General features: G+C 41.2%; 1 long non-coding RNA gene across 1 annotated transcript in view; it reads left to right on the top strand.

The window, feature by feature from the left end:
• Positions 1-21,268, top strand: part of LOC108790067 — a 23,850-nt gene extending 2,582 nt beyond the window's left edge. The window contains exons 2-3 of the long non-coding RNA XR_001941436.1: positions 3,214-3,216; positions 21,106-21,268. This is a non-coding gene — a long non-coding RNA (uncharacterized LOC108790067). The remainder of the gene's footprint in view (positions 1-3,213; positions 3,217-21,105) is intronic.
• The last annotated feature ends 245 nt before the right edge of the window (positions 21,269-21,513 follow it).

Raw genomic sequence — 21,513 nt, 5'->3', positions numbered from 1 at the left:
AAAAAAAAAAAAAAAAAAAAAAGAAGAGTAAAAAAAGCAATCTTCTAAGACAACCATGTAATAGTAATACTCTATAAAAGCTCAAATGGGGAAAGACCCCTCAAAATCAATATAAGATCCCAGGGAGGAAAAACTTCACCTGCATGGGACAGGATCGTTTTGCAGCCAGAAGAAAACATTTTACCAACGGTACCAAAAAAAAAAAGCAGACAACTCTACCTACAAGGTGCAGAGGGCAAGATTCTTGTCAACACCCTCTTGGAGAAAATCTAAAACTAAAAAAGGAACAAATGAGAAACATTATTCCTCTGTCTACACCAAGACGAGAAAACTTTCCAAACCTTGCTGTAAATTTTTCTTGTAACCTACTATCTACTGGACAGAAGAGTTTATCACCCCATGCAAACACCCTTTTTCCTCTAACAGTCTCTTCTCAAGAACCAGGCCATCAAGGAAAAGAAGCCTGGATTTAGATGCAACACCAGATCTTGAGAAAGAAGATTCCAAGGGGGGAGAACAGACTGGATCTGAAGCTCTGGAAACCAAGACCTGTTGGGTCACCATGGAGCAATCAGAATTAGCCTGCAACCTGAGTAACTTAGCTTTTGAAGGACTTGAGAAAGCTCAAAGAGTGGAAGAAAAGCATACCCGAGAGTGAAGTCCCATTCTTGAGCCAGCGCATCTATCCCCCTGGACCCTCTCTCCCCAAAGAGAGAAGGTGGCCTGCCCCTTCCTCTTTCCTCTCCTTGCAAATAAAATCTATCTGCGATCGAACCCATCTCTCAACAATGTGAGCAAAAACTTCTGCATGAAGCTCCCATTTGCTGTGGTGAATGGGCCTGTGACGAGAGAGAGCAAGAGGAAAAAAAAAAAAGGAAAATCTCTAGTGCTGCCTTCAACAGGCTTGGAGACCTGGTACTGCCCTGATGATTTCAATAAGCTACTGTGGCAGCATTATCTGAAAAGATCTGAACTTCCTGTCCCTTTGACTGAAAAGTCAATAATACTTCCCGAACTGATAATTCCCTCACATTGGAGGAAGCACTCACTAGTTCTTGAGACCAGGGACCCCGAGTTTGTAGAGCCTGAGTATGCGCTCACCAGCTCCAAGAGCTTGCATCTGTGGTTACAATGATTGGACATATCCGATAACACAACCTGCCCCCTGCTAGCCTCTCCGAATTCATCCACCAATTGAGAGATGGACGAATCTCTAATGGAAGATGAACCCTGAGATCCAAGGAATCGACTCTTGTCCCAGTGGGATAACAGGAACATCTGAAGAGGTCTTGCATGAAGCTGTGGACAATTCAGAGCCAGGATGGTCAAAACCCCTAAAAAATTGATGATCTCTCTCGAGGACAGGGGAGCTTCCGACATGGCCACCTTTTTCTGTTCTGTAAGAAACAGCTTTTAAACAACAGAGTCCATCCGACACCCCAGAAAGACTATGGATTGTGTTAGAAGCAAAGAAGACTTTTCCAGGTTCGGTTCAGAATCCAACCCAGGCTTTCCAGAACCTCCCTGACCCTCTGCAGACCCCAAAGGACTTCCACCTTTGATGAAGCATAAATCAGAATATCAGTATGGAATCAGAGACCCCTTCTGGAGACATATAAATGATATTGCTTCTGCCAATACCTTGGTGAAAATTCTCAGAGCTGCCAAAAGGCCAAAATGAAGGGCCTGAAACTGCCAAATAGAAGATTCCTCTGCTTGTTTGAACCACAGAAACAAATTGCAATGTATAAATACACCTCCTTGAGATCCTGGTTGACCATGAACTTCTTTCTGAAAAATCTTTGGACCAAATAAATACTTTCCATCTGGATTTTTTTTGGCAATCAAGAACCGATTCAATTTCTTTAGGTTCCAGATCATCCTGAATCTTCCCCCTGGTTTGGTAACTACAAAAACATTGGCATAAAAACCCTGAAACATCCGATTGCCTGGAACTGGAACAATTACATTTTGTGAGGCAAGAGACAGAATGCATTACTGTAGAGCTTTCGTTTGATGTTTTGGCAATCTTGTTAGGAAAAAAAGTCTGTGGGGGGACAATAAGAAATCCTAAGTGATAACCCTGTCTCAACAGGTCAAGATGAATTGACTCTCTGAAATCTCTTCACACAGACACAAAACAGGGAAAGCCTCACCCCCACCTTTTTTCTTGCGTCATTTTGATTCTTCATTGGTTAAGTCAGGATTAGTAAAGAGCAATCCTCCCTTGGATTTCTCTTTAATAAATGGCCAACTCTTCCTCTCGGGCTGGGACCTACCTCCCTGCTTCTTTTGTTCCTGTGGGACATAAAAAATGTTTTCCCCTTTTCAGAGGATTTGGCCAAAACAGTATCTAATCCTGACCCAAACATCAGACCTCCTTCAAATGGCAAACCACAACATCTAGATTTGGAAGTCAAATCACAGTCCAAGATTTCAACCAAATAACACGCCTAGCAGAATTAAGTAGGGCCCTAGACTTAGCACAGGCCCTAGACTTAGCACAGGCCCTAACGGATTCCGCAGAAGCATCAGCCAAATAGGCTACCACTTTACAGACTACCGATAAAGATTCCAAAACTTGCTCAGCTGAAGCCCTTGAGACAGATGCTGAGACACTCTCTCTAGCCATAGTTCCATATTCCTGGCCACACAAGTGGCAGCCACTGATGGAGCCATGGAAGCAGCATTTGCATCCCATGTTCTACGCAACAACTCTTTCACTTTTCAATCCATTTGATTCCCGATGTTGCCAGAATCTTCAAAAAGAACGATCAGCCTTTTTTTTTTTAAACCTATGCCAGAGCAGCATCCAGCTGAGGACATGTAAAATACCTCTATTCATCCTCCTTACTGAAAGGAAAAAAAATTTCCACGATCTGAAAGCTAGAAATTTTCTTTCAGGATCTTTCTACTCATCAGAAACTAATGAGATTGGTGAATAGGAAATACTCTACCCTGTGGCTCTAATAAGCCCTGACGCACTCTGTCCTGACCAAAAACTGTCTTTGGAGGATCAGGAACCTGCTCATTAGCATAAATAGCCTATAATAAATCGATATCCATCAGGGGAAAAAGATGACTAGCGCGGGGGGAGATTTGAACCACCTTCCCCAGCCTCATCCAGTTTCTCCTTATAGTGAGCTCTCAGAGGAAAATGGTTCTTCTATTACTTCTGGTAATAATGAAAAGAAACTTGTTCTGAGCCTCAAGAGGGTTTAGATCACAGTAGTTACAAATAAGGATTGGAGTAGCAAGAAGTACAAATGTGTTACACATGACTAAAACCATGTTGCACAACCACAAATCTATGCATTAGGGATGTCCCGATACCACTTTTTTAAGACCAAGTACAAGTACTGTCCCTCATGTACTTGCCGATACCAATTACCGATACTTTTTCTTAAAGGGACACATGACTTTTTTTCTAAAACAACACAGACTAATTATTTTAGGGCAGTTTCTCACCAGAACTGAATACATGTCCCCACAGCAGAACACATGTGCACAATGGAGGATACATGTCCCTAAGGCAGAATAGTATTCTGCTTTGGGGACATGTATTCAAAGAATACATGTCCCCAAAGCAGAATAGTATTCTGCTTTGGGAACATGTGTTCTGCAAATACATGTCCCCAAAGAAGAATTCCTCTCACCAGTCTGCGCATCGATCTCACCCGGGCAACGTGGACATCTGCAGTGGCTCTGCAGGCACTCCACCTCACCGGCGATGCTGGGACCCGGCCTCCTCCATGTCCAGTCCGGCCAACTATCTCCTGAGCTCGCCGACCTTCATCCATGTCCCGGCCCAGTCCTCCCCATCAAGTGTGAGGCAGGAACCCCCAGCTTCTAGCCCTGGGGTGGTAGTTCCACCCCCGGGGCTGTCCATGGCTGTGTCTGCGCCAGGAAGGAGATAGAGAACCGAACAGGCACTGCAGGTCATCAATAAAAATATAACACACACATACACACACACTCTTTAAAAGTCCCATAAAAAGTGTTTTGGAGTAGATAGAGCAGAGGGCAGAGTGGTATTTCCTCTCCATTCAACATGGGTGTCATCTGTGATGCAGAGAGAGGTTTGTATTGCCTGAAATACAGCGAGACTGAGAACAGAGATGGAGCAAAAGAACTGAGCGTGTAACTGTACATGAAGAGGATGGCTGTGGCTCTTAATGGTCTCTGCACCCACTTACGCATAGTAGCCAAGCACTTTTCGTTCTGATACTGAAGAAATTTTAGCCAAAATGGCTACAGATGACTTTTGACACTACACGGGCTCAGAACCTGAGAGTCTTGTGTCAGACACACAACTATATTTTTATCAATATTCTTTTGTACCTGGATACACCCAACTTTTACATTTCTGCTATTAGCATACTTATGCAGTGATAACTTTGCCATTACTTAAAGTATATCTAAAGGCAAACCCATTTTGTTTCCTATTTTGGATAAAGTAGAGGTGGGTTAAAACTGCTGTAGATTTTTTTTATACCACCTGCGTCCCAATAGTAGGATTTCCCTTCACTTCCTGTCCTGTAGACTCGATAGGAACTGAGAGGATATATTTTCAATATGAAGGAAATGCCCTCTTAGAAAGCTGTCACAGGAACATGTGTCCCTAATAGATGTCCACACTGTTCCTGTTCTAGTGGAAACACAAAACTTTGGATTTACCCTCTTTCAATTCCCGGTGACATCAGTGATCAGAACAATTTGAAAGAGTGAATCATTCTAATGGGGACTGATTGTACACTTCGAAAACTTCTAACCCCTTACTACTCTAAGGCAAACCATTTGTGTCAATTTGGATAGTTATATGTGCAGTTAACACATCCACATTTTTTTGGGAACAAGGATTTATTTACAAATGAAATTTAAAACAATTCCAGTCAATTTTACAAAAAAAGTTTAAATATAAATGTTAAATAAAAGCACATTGCTGAGGGGAGAAGGGTAGACAGAAGTAAATTTTGGCTGATTAGGGTTAGGAAATCATATGCAGACCAAAGGTCATGTTCTGCACGTGAATTAAACAGTAAATATTTTTACATCAACTTTCTCAATGAAAGGTCCAAACTGTTCAGAAGTCTCATGTTACACAGCAGCGTCTGAGTAAATGACAGCTTGGAATTGCTGGCAGTAGTGGCTGGTGGAACAATGACAGAGTGGAACAGGGTGTATAATCTAAGATTCTAGATTTTGGGAGCACACCCAAAAAAAATTATGTTTGGGCTTGGAGCATTAATGGCACCTAACGATACCAACTTTGAAGTGGCTTGCGCTGATTTAGCCCATCCAACCTTTCTCTTACTTGCCAAGCCTTTCGAGGCAGGATCACACCAGAGACTGTGCTGCAGCTTTGTACTTGGAAAGTGTTCTAACAGTACACTAGGGTTTGGAAACTGCCACAATGCAGAGGCCAGTGCCCGCAGGTCACATTTCCGGCTAGCCTTGAAAAACATCTAGAAGGTGTACTCAGAGTGAGACTTCAGAGAAAAGGTCACACCTGAGGCTGTGCCACAGGTCTGAACCAGGAAAGTGCTCCATGGCTAACTTAAGCAGCTCTGGAAAGCACTGCAATGCAGAGCCCGTTGCCGAAGGTCACATCCCAGGCTAGCCCTGCAATTTTCCAATACAGCAGGGTTAGGGTACGGCCTTTAAAGCGGATGTGGAGAATCCACCAATCTGAAAGTGTGAAAACTTTAAATGACGTTAACACTGCAATTTGGTTTTTTTTGGGGTATCAAAGATCTTGAAGTAGTTGAAAATAAAAAGCTATTAAAACTAATGTTGGATACTCTGGCCTCAACTCTGCCAAAAAAAGTCTAACCTCCAAGCACACTAGCAAAAAAAAACAACAACAACCTAGAGGCATGATGGGCTAGAGGTGGGGTTATACAGGGACTGGCCCTCAACTTTTTTTCTGCTGGTCAGTGTCACTCGTTTTAAAATCCCCATGTCCCTCAATGAATAAGGAAACAATTGTTTTCTATGTGTCCTGTCTGCATTATACTTGTGCGGTGGTGTGCATTGTGTAAAAATGTAGCATAAGAAAACCAGTAATCATACATTTATATATGAGCGAAGGTTGACATTTTTAATACATACACAAGGTGTGCGCTGTTATCTAATGTTTGAAGATGATTTTTATGCATCGGTTATGTGAAAGAGATATTCAATGTTTGGATCATGTTCCAACTACAGTCTTCACATGGTGTGTATTGGTAGCTCTAGAAGTACAGCCATTTAGAGCTCTAATGCTTTGGAGTGTGTTGACAATATAATAATAATTATGCTCACATAAGGGGAGAGCATAGGAATAACCTCAATTAGCTCTTCTCACAGTCCAAATCAACAGACCGGGGGAGAAAAGGTGACCAAGGACAAATTTCATTAGCCATTATTTTTCCCCACTAGTCACCCATTAGATGGATCATTACCATGATTTAGGAAAGAATGGGTTGTGCATAAAAGGTATACTTAATGAAAAATGATTTTAGGCGATTTCAAATACTGATTACATAACTTACAACAGATGCTGCTTTTAAATGTCCAAAGGAATTTAGCTTCCTGCAATATCACCTTGAGCCCTGATATCCTGTTCTAGGGTGGATCTTTTCACTTACAGGGACCTATGGAGCCACCCTTGTGTGTGCTAGTAAGCTGTGTCTCCACAAACACACAGGAGCAGCAAGATAATTCACACCCCTGCTGCTCCTTCCTCCCTTCTCCAAGTTAGTACACAGACATCTGCTGGAGACGGCCCGGCGATCTTGTATTCAACAGGAAGTTCAGAGATGCTGAGTTTGGAGAATTGAAGCCAGCTGTTCTGAGTGTTTGGGAAAAAATTGTTGCTAGGCAATGTATATTTGTTTGATCTGGATCATTGAACAAAAGCTTGAGAGTTTAATACTACTTTAATTGCAATCGTGTGTATAATACACACACAAATTATATCTATATGACACACGCGTGCACGCGGTTAAAGGTTTTAGAACACCCCCATTTTTCCAGTTTTTACTGAAATTAAAATTTTACTATCTCAATGTACTCCTAAAATAAAGAATAGAACAAATAATTGGACATCCAAAGGAAATCATGGAATCTTTTTTTTTTTTACAAAATGTAATCTAAATTTTGGACTCAAAGTTGCCACCTTTTGCAGATATAACAGCCAAACCAAACTCGAGGCATTCTTTCTACAATGGAAATCAAATATTGTTTCTTAAAGTTCTTCCCAAAACAGAATTTCCCACGTGTTGCACTTGTAGGTTGGTTTGCTTTCACCCTTCTATCCAGTTCATCCCAAACCAGCTGAATGGGATTAAGGTCTGGAGACTGTGCTGGCCATTCCATGATTTGAAGTCTGCCGTTCTGTTCTTTTCCTCTATGGCAGTGGCTCTCAACCTGTAGGTCACCACGTGCTTTGTGCTGCGCTAGGTGAGAGTCTCCTCAGCCTCCTTCTACGGCAGAAGTTTCATGTCTCCGGCCGCGCTGCTAAATGGAGTTGCAGCAGCGGCGGATGAGAAGGATCAGAGAGAGGGGAGCAGGCGGAAGTGAAACACCTGTGTGTTAGGATGACAGGAGTTAAGTGCCAGCTCTCAAAGGTCTCTTCAGTAATAAATATAAGATTTGCACTGCGCTTAATAAAACTAGTAAACTGTGAATGATGTGTAGCCAACAAATGACCCTTCTAAATAATAAAACTAAAGTAATACCAAACTTAAAAAAATCATACAATAATATACTGTGCTCATAGTTGTGTTAAAAACACAAATCAGTGCTGTGTCTATGAATATGGTGATGAATCCACAATCATTAGTTGTTAAAACAGTGAAGAGTTTGTGAAATAGTTCAATATAGTCTTTATCTTGTACACAAAATAACATAGAAATCCATATGCAATCCAATCCACCTCCATGCAAATCCACAACGGTTTTAATCCCTGTGCTGCTTCCAGCTTCACCAACAAATATGCACGGTCACAAGATATATTACAGATAAGCCTCATGTGCCCCGGTATCAACTGGGATTAGATGCCTCCAATTCTTACAGATCCTCCGGGCACCCTTGGAGGCATCCAGTCCCAGTTAATACTGGGGAGCATGTGGGTTATCTGTAAAATATCTGGTGAGCGCGGATATTTGTTGAACACTGTGAAGCTGGAGGCAGCACGAGGGTTAAAATCATTGTGGATTTGCACAGAGGTGGATTGGATATGGTTTTCTAAACAAGATAAAAAGACTATATTGAACTATTTCACAAACTTTGAACATGCTGCCCTGGTTACATGCATATACAATCTTTCCGGGGAACACTTCCATCCTGCACTGCCAGGCCACCACTGACCCTGTGCCACACATTCACTGGAGAGGATGTGGAGGCTTGTTAGATTGCAACAAACCACATGAGAGGTGAGCCCTGAGGGCGCAGATCAGTCATTTCTACATCAGTTCTGAAATTCTCTCTGCTGGTCTACCGTACAGAGCCGCTTTCTTCACTCCCTTGTTTTTCCTTCTTCTGAGAGCAAAGTGACTAACAAATGTCTTTGTCTATTTGAGTGCAGGATTCAGGTCATGCCAAATGGCTCTCTTGTAGTTTATAAAAGTATCCAATGACGACTCTGGACAGTACACTTGTATTTCCGTCAACAGTTGTCACATGATGCACCATGATACCTTCCTTTATATGTCATAGGCGAGTGAGTCAATTGACGTGGGACCTCCATTTGTGCTAGTGGAAGGTGGGTGGCAACACCGTGCTTTCTATGTATGTACATACTCTGAACTACCAAAAGGTAGGAACACAAATTGTACCATTAATAATGTTCCATCTCATCTTATGCAGTTATTAACTAAGGTTGTCAAAAAGAACAGAGCTAAAGCCATCAAAAAAATGTCAACATACCAGCTTATCCAAAATGGCGGCGTTTAACATTAGCGATCCCTCTACAAATCAGGGCGAGAGGAATGTTAAGAAAATAAAATAGTGATGAATTTTTGAAGTATGGTTTTACTTCCATAGTTGCAGCAGGAATTGAGAAACCACAATGCGTTATGAACTTTTGTCTGTCGAATTCATGAAGCCCAACAAACTGAAACGCCATTTTGATACTAAGCATCCCAACTTTGCAGGCAAGTATATCCAGTATTTTAAGAATAAAGCTGATGGCATTACGAAAGGCTTAATACCAGCGGCCAGTTCCATCGGCAAAACCTAGTAGCTGTTAAGGCTTCATATTTGGTGACTCTTCGAATCGCCAGAGCCAAAAAAAAACACCTCACACCATTAGAGAATTTTCTGTTGCTAGCAACCAAAGAGTTCGAGTTCTGCTTGGAACTACATTTGTTACAAAATTGAATGCACTTTGTCTAATGACGCCATCAATTGGAGAATAAAAGATATGTCTGCTGATATTATTGATCAAGTCATCCTGGAAATGAAATCTGCTCCACTTGGAATTTTTATTATCCAGCGTGATGAATCTACAGATGTTGCAAACTGTTGAAACAGCCGTTAACGGCTGTAGTAACAAGCGGGTCTTTCCTGCCCGGGCGCGCGCGAGCAGGAAAAAAATGCCGTCTGACGACGGCAACCCGCAGATAGGAGTCAGCCGTCCGTCCGTTTTTTTCTTAACGGGCGGATGGCAAGAGGTTAATGGTTTACGTGAGCTATATGTAGGATGGCGATTTTAAAGAGGTTTCTTTTGTGCAAACCACTTGAAACGACAACTACTGCACGTGATGTATTTGACTCAATTGGTTCATTTCTGCAAAAGCATGATATCCCTTGGGAAAAGGTTTGTGGCGTTTGCACAGATGGTGCTCCAGCTATGCTAGGATGTCGCTCTGGATTTCAACGTATAGAATTCAATAAGTAACCAAATACAAATTGGGACTCACTGCATGATCCATCGACAAGTGTTAACAAGGAAGACACTGCCACAAGAGTTACAAGAAATAATGAAAAAAAACTTAAGTGCCGTTAATTTTGTATAATCAAGTGCTTTAAACAGTCGATTGTTTTCAAAACTTTGTAATGAGTTGGATGCACACAATGTTCTGTTATTTCACCCTGAAGTGAGATGGTTGTCAAGAGGAAAAGTTTTAAAACGTGTTTTCGATCTTCGCAATGAACTACAAAATGTTTTTTCAACAAGCTCTAAGGTAGTTCTGACACAGCCTGGAGGTATGTTTTGGGTCATTATTGTGACCGACTGCACCGTCACTGTGCTAGTTGGAGGGGGCTGCAGACTGGCCTCTTATGCACCGATTATGGCCCAGCAAGAGAACAGGAGATTTGGGGCTAAATTGACATTTTATATGCAGACAGTGACTGTTGCCCTCTGGGAAATATATGTTTAAAATGGTGGAGGACAAGGATTTGGCCACATGGTTTGTCTAGTCAAAATGGAGACTTAATTAAGTCAAGTCAGTTGTATATAAGTTGCATAGCCCCCCCCTCACCTGTTATCTGATGCTCACCCTATTGTACTGTTTGACTATGTATGTAAATGTCTGATTCACTGTGTAAGCTGTTATCTGTGTTTGTCATGAGGGGGAGGGAAGCTATGCAACTTATATACAACTGACTTGACTTAATTAAGTCTCCATTTTGACTAGACAAACCATGTGGCCAAATCCTTGTCCTCCACCATTTTAAACATATATTTCCCAGAGGGCAACAGTCACTGTCTGCATATAAAATGTCAATTTAGCCCCAAATCTCCTGTTCTCTTGCTGGGCCATAATCGGTGGGTAAGAGGCCAGTCTGCAGCCCCCTCCAACTAGCACAGTGACGGTGCACTCCGTCACAATTATCATGCTGTAGATTGAACCCCTGACCAACTAGGCGTACACCAGAGGGCATTGCATGGCGCTGCAAAATGCTGTGGTAGTAGTTTTGGTGCCACTCACTGTGCAAGTTGCTGACACTGGATCCAGCAGAAGAGTTCCAGACCATCGCGCTTCCTCCTCCATGTTTGACAGTTGTCACACAATGAAGATCTCAAATGCTTATTACTTGATCCATAAGACCTTCTACTAGTCTTCAGTAGTCCACTGGCAATGTTTCATGGCCCAGGCAAGCCTCTTATTTTGTTATCTCATCAATGGCTTTCTTACTGCCACTCAACCTGTCAAACCTACAGCTCGGAAGTCTTCTCTTCACAGTAGAACCCTGAGACTTGCTTACTTCAATCAGTGTTAAGCTGTTGTCCTGCGAGTCTTGTCATGTAAGCTGTGGACACTCTAAATGTTGTCTTCTGTTTTGCCTTTGGGTCTGCTAGACCTCTTCCTGACAGAGTTTCCTCTAGTTACCAAGTGCCTTTTGATAATCTAGGAAACTGTACTCACTGATACCTTGGCTGTCTTTGCTCTAATCTCTCTAAAAGGAAAGATCTTGGGAAGCCTCTGTACTGAGTGCTTCCCATTCATTGAGTGCTGAGGCTGCAGAAAAAGAAATTGAGGATTTGGTGTCCTCAATTTCTTTTTCTATTTCAAAAGGGAAATGTCACGGGTCTGTTTAGACCCCAGAGATTTTACCGTAGCCCCCCCAACAGTAAAAAAAATAAATACAAAATTATTAAAAAATAAATAAAAAATATGTTTAAAAAAAATTTAAAAAAAAATGTAAAACAAAATTACATTATTTAAAAAAAAAATAAAAAATGTGTCAAAAAAAACAAACTAATAAAAAAAAAGGACAACCCCTCCCTCCCCCCACATAACACACACATATTGTGGTGCACACCATGCACATGCGCTGCAGTGCGTTGTTAGAACGCATCGCAGTGCATGATCTTTTTTATTTATTTTTTTTCTTTAAAAAAAAACATTAAATTAACTGTGGCAGCGCATGGCAAAGCTTTGTGACTCATTGCCATGCGTTGTGATACCTTGTGTTGCAATTAAATATACACCTGTATCATTTTATCACAACACAAACACCAAAACAATTTTTTACATAAGTCGATTATTTACAGTTTTGCATACCTTCATTTTTTTACCTTTTCGCAAAAAGGCGCAATTACAAATTTGCTAATATTTGTTATTTATTAACTCAATACAGTTTTATCTTTTAGATTTAGTCAGAAAATATTTTTTTTTGTGCACGGATACTGATTTTGGTGTGTTTTAACAATTGAATTGTGTATTTTTATCGGTTTAATATTAATTTGAGAAACATTTGTGCAATTATCGCAGGGCCTACAAATTTAGTATCACCATCTTTTTATTCTACCGGGCCTGCGCTTTCAGAAAATATATGGTTTGGGGGGTCTTTTACAAACGCTAGCAACGCAGCAGTTGAAAAATCAAACCAATAGGAAAAAAAATTGCAGAAAATTCAAAAATGGCTTGGCCAGCTGATTTGAAAAATGTTCCGGAGGGCTTGGCAGCGAAAGGGTTAAGGGTTACAATGGCCTGTCTTCCTTTAATTGACTTTTTCTCACCATTTGAGAGCAATATACTACTTCCTTCAGTACAGTACTGTCCAAATATTGCTTTAAGAGGGTGTAGTATCAGTCTGTTCCAACACTGCTTTTATATAGGGTTTGTGAATAATCAACAAAAATTGGGACACCTGTAGGAATTGTTAGCATAAACTTTCAAGGCTCAATTTACTTTACATTGCTGCAGAACTGAGTTAACACATTACTTCCGTGAAAAAGGCCTTTTTGTATAACTCTGAATATACATTTTTTTCCACTTTGTTAACCTAAACATTTTTTTTTCCCACCTCTGGCATTTTACCGATTACCTTTTGTACCACTTCAGGTTATTCACTGGACTTGAACTGCTTACATTTCAATAAAACCAGGAAAAATGGGGCTGTTCCAAAACTTTTGACCAGTAGTGCATGTACAGTACGTATGTTCTCTCTCAAGTACACTCCTCTGCTTAATGTGCAGGTGCAATAGCCAGCCTACTATTTGCTATTGCGATTTGAAGAAGCCAATAGCAGACTGGCTATTGCTCTCCATAGTTTTTTTACTCTGCTGCTGATAGCGGGGGAATCTAGCTGCCAGCCAGCAAGATGTAAACAGAGAATTTCCTTTGCAGCTAAATAAACTTGGTAGCCAAGTAAATATTTTAGTGTGCATTTGTCAATCACACACAAAAAAAAAAAATTACATATATCCTCGATTGTTTTTTTCCCCCACTGGTTGCTTGAATGCAGGTAATAGGACGTTTAGTGTAGCTTAAATAAGTGAGCAAAAAAACAAACTGAGTGCAAGCAAGAGAAGATTTACTTAGTTATACAATCATGCTGCACTCCGGGCAAACTGCTAAATAGACAAATTAAATACCTAATAGGAAGCTGTTTATGTGCCAAAGGATTTGTATTTCTGTCCATTCAGTTCAAAGATGTACAAAGTACAGCTCTGTACAAGAGAAGCTGGATTTTTCTGTTGCAGTTACAGGCTACACTTACAGGTTTTGCCTGTCCCTGAACATATGACTTGACATTAAAAGGAGAAGCAGCCAATGAAGAGGAAAACGTCTCTCCTCCTATCATGTCTCTTGTTGGCAAATAAGCGCTGCAGCACCAGCCACTGTATTGGGTTTCTTCACCCTCTACCTCTGTTGCCAAAGGCCGATATCAAGTCAGATTCAGGTACCTACACAAAGTATATATTGATTCAAAATGCAGACATTGAAAATAACCATAAAAAAACCCCAATTGGTTCATAAAATTAACAGTCGTATCACATCTGACAATTTTTCTAATTTCAATGACGTTTGGCACAAAATGAACAGCCAAAGCTTAATAGGTCTACCCACAAACCCAAAATGTACAGATCATTAAGTTATGATACATCAATACTGTACATGTTTCTTTACATTTATCAAATACAGATTACATTTTTTTTTTTAAATAACCATGCAGTACAACCTCTAAGGACATTTATCACAATATTACTCATTTCCATTGTACACAGACTCTCATACAAAACTGTTGAACGCTTTTACTGACACAACGGATCATGGAGGATGAGGTGGCATTTTGATGTCAGTGTTAAACTATGAATGAGTTGCCCATTTATGATGCATGACAAAGATATGTCCTCACATTTCTCTGGTCTGTAAATGCCACACAGGTACATTCTAGATAGTGATATGAGGAAAGCCGATGTGACAAACACAAAATATCCAAGCTGACTTATGGTAGTATGCCCAGAGGGCGGTTATGACGAGGAGGAATTAGAATTCCCTTCCACAGCAGTCCCCCAACTAGAACATTAACAAACATTTATGTATAATATCCAATACCTTGATAGAACTTGAGGTACTTAATGTTGTGTTGAAAACTACAGCATATCTCGGTACGATCAGTCATGGTAGGCCACAACTGACTGCAGTCTCTGAAAAATTAAACCGATTCCTTTCTGAAACATTTCAAATTTACCTGCGCTTGTTATCCACAACTCGTGTGACCTCTTGGACAATGACATTCTGAAAAACCAACCATGCTGATCACCAGAACCTACCTATAGACAGCATGAAGAAATGAGTTTAATCCACAAGAGAAAAGAATCTGGACATGTGATTTTTTTTTTAAAAAGAAGACAAGCTATGATGTCTGCAGGAGAGGCAGTTTTAATCCATTTACATGAGTACTTCTAACCCCTGGCATTTAGGGATGTTACATCACTGCTCTCATCTGCTTGCTGTCCTTAAACCAAAAAGATCCCCCGCCCTCCTTGTTCTTGAGTTAGTGGTAAAGATACGAACGTAGTCAGTGAACAACTTCTGCCAGGGAACAAATTACACTTTTCCCACAGCAAAAAAAAAATTGCCTGCGTTTACCCCACTACTAATCACTAGTGATTAATACACATCAGCAAGAATGTAGTATGTACTAGCGATTGCTATTAGTAGCACCGTGCTTTGAGTGATTGTTTCTACATGTCACAATCCATTGTTGCCCATGTGCAGCTGGGAGAGCACAGGTGCCCATACACTGCACGATTCTAGTACGCGAATCGCGGGAAATCCTGCGATCGTACGTTAATTGCAAAGTGTATGGAAGGCGTGCGACCGTTTCTACTGTACGGTCGCACTTCTTCCGTCGAACAAGCAGGCTGGAACACCCGCCGAGATTCGTACAATTCTCGGCGAGTTAGTGGACTGCTTGTTCGACAACTGCCGAACGGGCCTGTGTGCGCATGCTGCCTGTTTGCAGTCATCGGAAGCCCGCCCCTCATTGCAGTCATCGGAAGCCCGCCCCCCAGGGGGGCAGGCTTGCGATGATCACAAGTACGATCTGCCTGTCCAAGATGGGCAGAGCGTACGTTTTTTAAAATTACTTTACAAACCTTGCAAGACAAAAGTCTTGCGAGGGGTGTAAAGTGTACGGCCACCTTAACACTAACTGCATTATTGCCAGTTAACTAGATACTCAAAAGTAGATGGATACATACCTCACTGTCACTACAGTTGGACCCCCACAACCTGCTTTTCCAGGAGTTGCTCAGCCACAATGCACATGCTGTAGGGTTGCTTTACTATGGGAGTGAAGACTTTTCACTTACTAAATCAGATATGTTAATGTCAATGAACCAATCCCGTTCTAACATTTTACCTCAAACATGTACCATTATATTAAAGTGACATTAAACTCATGATAAATATTAAAAATACATCCAAGTACCACAACTTAATAAAATGTATCCTACTTGTGTATCACTAAGCTGTAGATCCTCAAATCATCTCTGAATTCATACTAACAGTGTCCTTACTTCTGGAGGGTGGCTACTTTTGTTCCTCCATGGTCCCTGTGTATTGTAAAGTAGCAACCGCTCCAAGCTCACTCCTGTTATGGATTAAAAATAGTTTACCAATTTGTATTGAGATTGCAGGCCATCACGGGAGTGGTCTTGGAGTAGGTGACAACTTTACAACACACACAGGGGACCATGGGGTACAAAAGTATTCACCCTCCAGATGGAATGACAGTGTCAGCACCAATTCAGAGATGATTTAAGGATCTACAGCTGAGTGATACACAAAGAAGATACATTTTTGTTAGTTAGGGGACTTGAATGTATTTTTAGGATTTAACACCTGAGTTTAGAGAGTCACTTTAAGCTCAGTGAAGTTACTTTGTGAAGTAAATAATCCTCCAATCCTTTAGTGAATCACCCCCTGTATAGCTGCTGAATCCTGCGATAAATACATTCACAGGCTATGTTTTAGAGGCTTTAGTGTTTTAGCAGTAACAACTCTCTCAAGTTCCAGATCAAGGAATTAAACATTTTACACACTTTTTGTGAATGTTACCAGAAGTTCACTTATTTAACTAGTATGTAAAGAATACCTAATGGTATTTTGTATACAGTAGGGAATAGGCAATACCCTGTAAGGGTCTATATTGGACACCTGTTCCACCATTGGAAGATTACCCCTTTATTTCTGTTCCAGTGACTACTGTAAAAAATGTGCATTTCCTATCACTTTTTGTCCCAGCAACAAGGGCTACCAGGACAAATCTAAGGTAAATGTCCCCCAAGGGAAACAGACAACAGTAAAGCTGGCCACACACCTTACAATTATCTGCAGATTTTCTATGGTCAGATGGAAAAGGTGCAACAGATTCTAAACTGTGTGGATGGAGGAATCTCCACCTGTGCCAATCTGTTGCACTTTTTACATCTGACCACAGAAAATCTGCAGATAATTGTAAGGCTGGGCACACACCTTACAGGAGTTCTAACAGTTCCACACTATATACCAAAAAATGTTGACTTTAGATCCGCTTTTAGGATATGTTTGTAAACTAGCAAAGCCTTTCTCAACCAGGTTGCCGGGGCATGCTGATGTGCCTTCTGGCTTCTTTAGGGGTGCCTCAAAAGTTTATGGTAGTGGGACACTGGCGTGAAAGGGGACGGGGGGAAAACTGATGTGAAAGGGGCCGGGGGGAAAACTGATGTGAAAGGGGCCGGGGGGAAAACTGATGTGAAAGGGGCCGGGGGGAAAACTGATGTGAAAGGGGCCGGGGGGAAAACTGATGTGAAAGGGGCCGGGGGGAAAACTGATGTGAAAGGGGCCGGGGGGAAAACTGATGTGAAAGGGGCCGGGGGGAAAACTGATGTGAAAGGGGCCGGGGGGAAAACTGATGTGAAAGGGGCCGGGGGGAAAACTGATGTGAAAGGGGCCGGGGGGAAAACTGATGTGAAAGGGGCCGGGGGGAAAACTGATGTGAAAGGGGCCGGGGGGAAAACTGATGTGAAAGGGGCCGGGGGGAAAACTGATGTGAAAGGGGCCGGGGGGAAAACTGATGTGAAAGGGGCCGGGGGGAAAACTGATGTGAAAGGGGCCGGGGGGAAAACTGATGTGAAAGGGGCCGGGGGGAAAACTGATGTGAAAGGGGCCGGGGGGAAAACTGATGTGAAAGGGGCCGGGGGGAAAACTGATGTGAAAGGGGCCGGGGGGAAAACTGATGTGAAAGGGGCCGGGGGGAAAACTGATGTGAAAGGGGCCGGGGGGAAAACTGATGTGAAAGGGGCCGGGGGGAAAACTGATGTGAAAGGGGCCGGGGGGAAAACTGATGTGAAAGGGGCCGGGGGGAAAACTGATGTGAAAGGGGCCGGGGGGAAAACTGATGTGAAAGGGGCCGGGGGGAAAACTGATGTGAAAGGGGCCGGGGGGAAAACTGATGTGAAAGGGGCCGGGGGGAAAACTGATGTGAAAGGGGCCGGGGGGAAAACTGATGTGAAAGGGGCCGGGGGGAAAACTGATGTGAAAGGGGCCGGGGGGAAAACTGATGTGAAAGGGGGAGGGGGGAAAACTCTGATGTGAATGGGGGAGGGAAGGGGAAACTGACGTGAAAGGGGGACTACTGATTTGTGTTCTTGCATGGGGTCCCCCTTAAAATCTATGGCATGGTAGACTGTGGTGCCTCTGTATTTTCCATACTTTAAGGGTGCCATGACCAAGGTTGAGAAATGCTGGACTAGCATATAAACCCAATATGTAGGAAGTGCTTGCTTTCTGTACAGACTCTGTAGTGAAGCATGCAAACTTTAAACTGCATATTCAGAAAACATTTTGCAAAGGCTGTAGAGTTGATGAGCAATGTGTCCAGAGCACATTTTCCTTTCTAAAACTGATAATCATGTGGTGCCTGCATGAAATGCCTCAAAACATTGGGGGAAGATTCAATTTGTAAGTAATCATGGGGGGTTTATGAACTAGGTTTAGAGCACCACATTAGGAAGATGTTTCATTCATAAACTATTTTGTTACAATTGCTTGTACATAGATATAAATGGCCACTTTTAAGACATATCTTGCACTCCTTCCCCTTTCTGCTCAGTATGTTTCAGCATATACATTCAACTGGGGGGGGGGATCTGGATAATCAAAGAACTTTCAAAAATAAAGCAGTCAATAAAAACTGGTGAAACTACGAACCGCCAGAAAGTGCAGATTGCAAATTTGGGAAACAATTCCACTTGTTTCACGTTTCCCTCACATGTGACCTCACAAAGTACATAAGGGCCTGAGGTTCACTACACAGTTGCCACAACTACTGTGGGCACATATTACACACACTTGTCCACAATCTGCACCTTCTGGAGCTCCTATACTACTACCAGAGAACAAGAACTGTTGTCGAGTTTTTATTCTCTGGGCAAAGCAAAAAACTTTGAATGAAATGAAAGATTTAGCAGTACATATGCTTGGTACAAAGATTATTCAAAAGGTATAAAATCAATGATATGGCACAGGTATATTTAACTTACAAAACAATTGTGGCACCATTCTTTCTTAAACAAAACAAAAAAAAAGTGTAACAGCACTCACAATGATTTTAATTTATAGCAGCATTTTACACAGTTTGTGTTAAAAAAAAAGAAAAGAAAAATGTATTGAGTAACAAAATGTTTAAATTACAACAATCCTTTGTGCACTCGCTGTATTTACTGATTTGATTATTTACAAAAAAAAATAAAATGCATTTTTACAGAGAATATATGGTTAACACTGAAAAGCAATATTACAACTTATCTACACAGATAATTCTGGAACAATCTGGGGCCCACATTAAATGGGACAATGAGAAAATCATACCAATATCTATACCATACCTCAAGTGTTTTATTGGGAAATGCATTTTAGTAAAGCTTTTATGTTTTAGATGCTGTCTTAAAGATGAAGGACTACAGAAGTTATAAGCCCAATAATTCTCCTGAAGCAGGTCACATACATATATTGGACCTGCTGCATGAAAAAGGTTCTTTTGTTACTTCCCTATATTAGGTTGGAGATAAATTCTGACTAGCAACTAAAAGCAATCAAAACACTTTCTGTAGAACACCTTGTATACATTAGGCTCATTGTTACAAGGTACACACAATGTTTAGGTGACTGATCTCAGAGTATGGTCTACAAATCATTCCAACACAAACCTCTGAGAGGTGGTCATTGTGTGAGTAATAAGATCTGTGGGTAGGAAACCGTGGCTGCTATACTGAAAGTGTAGAGGTGCTGAATTGTTCACAGCCTATGGGGAAGTCTCTGACTCGTGCTCAACAGTGCATTACAGGATACTGCAATGGTCTAAGCAGCCAGAAAAATCTTTTTGCATGGTGATAAATTAATGAAAACACTACACGCATACCATGGATGAGCTGTCACCCGCGTGCAGTGCACGTATGAACAAGGAAACGTGCTAGTCGGAGGCAGGCAAGTAAAATAAAAGGGAGTATTTTCGCTCCATTATAGAACGCCATCACAGATATACAAGTGAAGACATCAATGGCAGACTACTGACTGAAAAAGCTGCTCTGCTAAACATACCTAGGCCAATAGATGCAGAGACAGAAAGTACCATAATCATTTTCTATATACAGATCATTGGCATTTAACCTGAGAGAAGAAAACGGTTTGCTGTGTGTGTATACATGAGAGGAACATCCAAATAATCTTCCATCCAAATTCCTTAGCATTACAGAACTACAAAGATCCACAAGGTTAGACTAACTATATGATATTACCATGGAGAAGAATGGATTGCTTGCCCAGTGTAACATTTAAAAACCAAAATGGAAATTTCTTTGGCATCCTGCACAAAAGCACCGGGCTCTTGGATCTGCATGTATTTTATCTGATGTGGCAATTACATTAATTATGAACATAACATGTGGAAAGTTACATACAAGATGGATATTTTTTTTTTCTTGATTGTTCCGTCGATGAAAAGTAAAAAAACACAGGAAAGTCTGATATTTTAATTGATCCCTTCTGAGCATGAATGATGGAAAATAGACCAGGGTTTATCATGAATGTTTAACTCCCTTGCAAGCATGTTTAATAAATCATATCAATGAGCAGTCTGTACGCAAATCACTACATTCCTCAGCAGGGATCAATCATCTTCGTGTGAACATCAGTCTCCCCTTAGTTTGCTGCTGGCAGAGGTAAAGATACCAGTGTGCACATGAAATTTTCTTTTGACTTCGACTCTTAAGCTCTTCCACCTTTTTCATTAATGTAATAAACATGTTCCAAGTGTCAGATGCAAAGTGCATACACTGGCTATTACTACAAAGTATTTCTAGACTTAAAAAGGTCATTCCATCCAAAACTCCTAATTCAGCTAATATGAACCTACCGTGAGGGAAATATGGGAACTGTAATTCCAGTATTGTCCAGTGTAGGACTTATCTTTGTTCTTCCTTCAGTAAGTGGGAAGTCACTGTAAAGTAAAACGCTTCTGCATACTAGATAGAGACACTATATATAGCTTGTTTCAGCTCTGTGACTCACTAAAAGTGAGGCAAGAACTAGAATCAAAATGAAAGCTCAGAGCCAACACCTTAAAAGTCAGCAGTGAAAGCATCCATATTTCTCTCCTGGCAGGTTTCTTACAGGTTCAATTCCCTTGTAGTTCCTGGGTATGCACTCCTTCTCCATGTTTTCCCTGCTAGAGTCTGAATTTATTTTGTATTAAAGAGAAGCCACCAAGAACTATGTTGAAAGATCTCACTGCTGGCTTCTCCTAAAAATATAAGCCATTAGGTGGATTCAGACCACCATAATGTCACTTTCGAGTGGACTAGCCTTTCAAATTACCAATTCAGATCCAAAGAACCAGTTGCTAGAACAAAAAATTTCTAGAACTAGAAACTCTAATGAACCAAGAATACCCATGTTTAAAGTATAGATGCTGTCCAATTAATAAGTATAGTACATATAAAATACAAGCTGGTTTATTTATTGAGCCACCAATAAAATCCATGTACAGGAGGATACATCCAAATGAGACGTTTAGTAGCCGTTCATCTGCCTGGGTTGTCAGATTAAAAAACCCTAAACATTCAGCCATCATCACAGACACTGCTGTCCTAGGTGCTTGCTGCTGCTCCATCCACGGCCATGACAATTGTGCATGGTTAAGCAGCTATTAAACCCTCTTCTGGATGTACATGGATATTGTCTACAGAAACATTTCACACTTCTTTGCATTTTTCATATGTGAACAACCTTAGAAATGCAGGTGTCA

This window comes from Nanorana parkeri, unplaced genomic scaffold, assembly GCF_000935625.1.
Source record: "Nanorana parkeri isolate BGI_ZX_2015 unplaced genomic scaffold, ASM93562v1 scaffold442, whole genome shotgun sequence".
NCBI lineage: Eukaryota > Metazoa > Chordata > Amphibia > Anura > Dicroglossidae > Nanorana > Nanorana parkeri.
The sequence above is the reverse complement of the archived record's forward strand: the minus strand, read 5'-3'. Positions and strand labels throughout refer to the sequence as shown.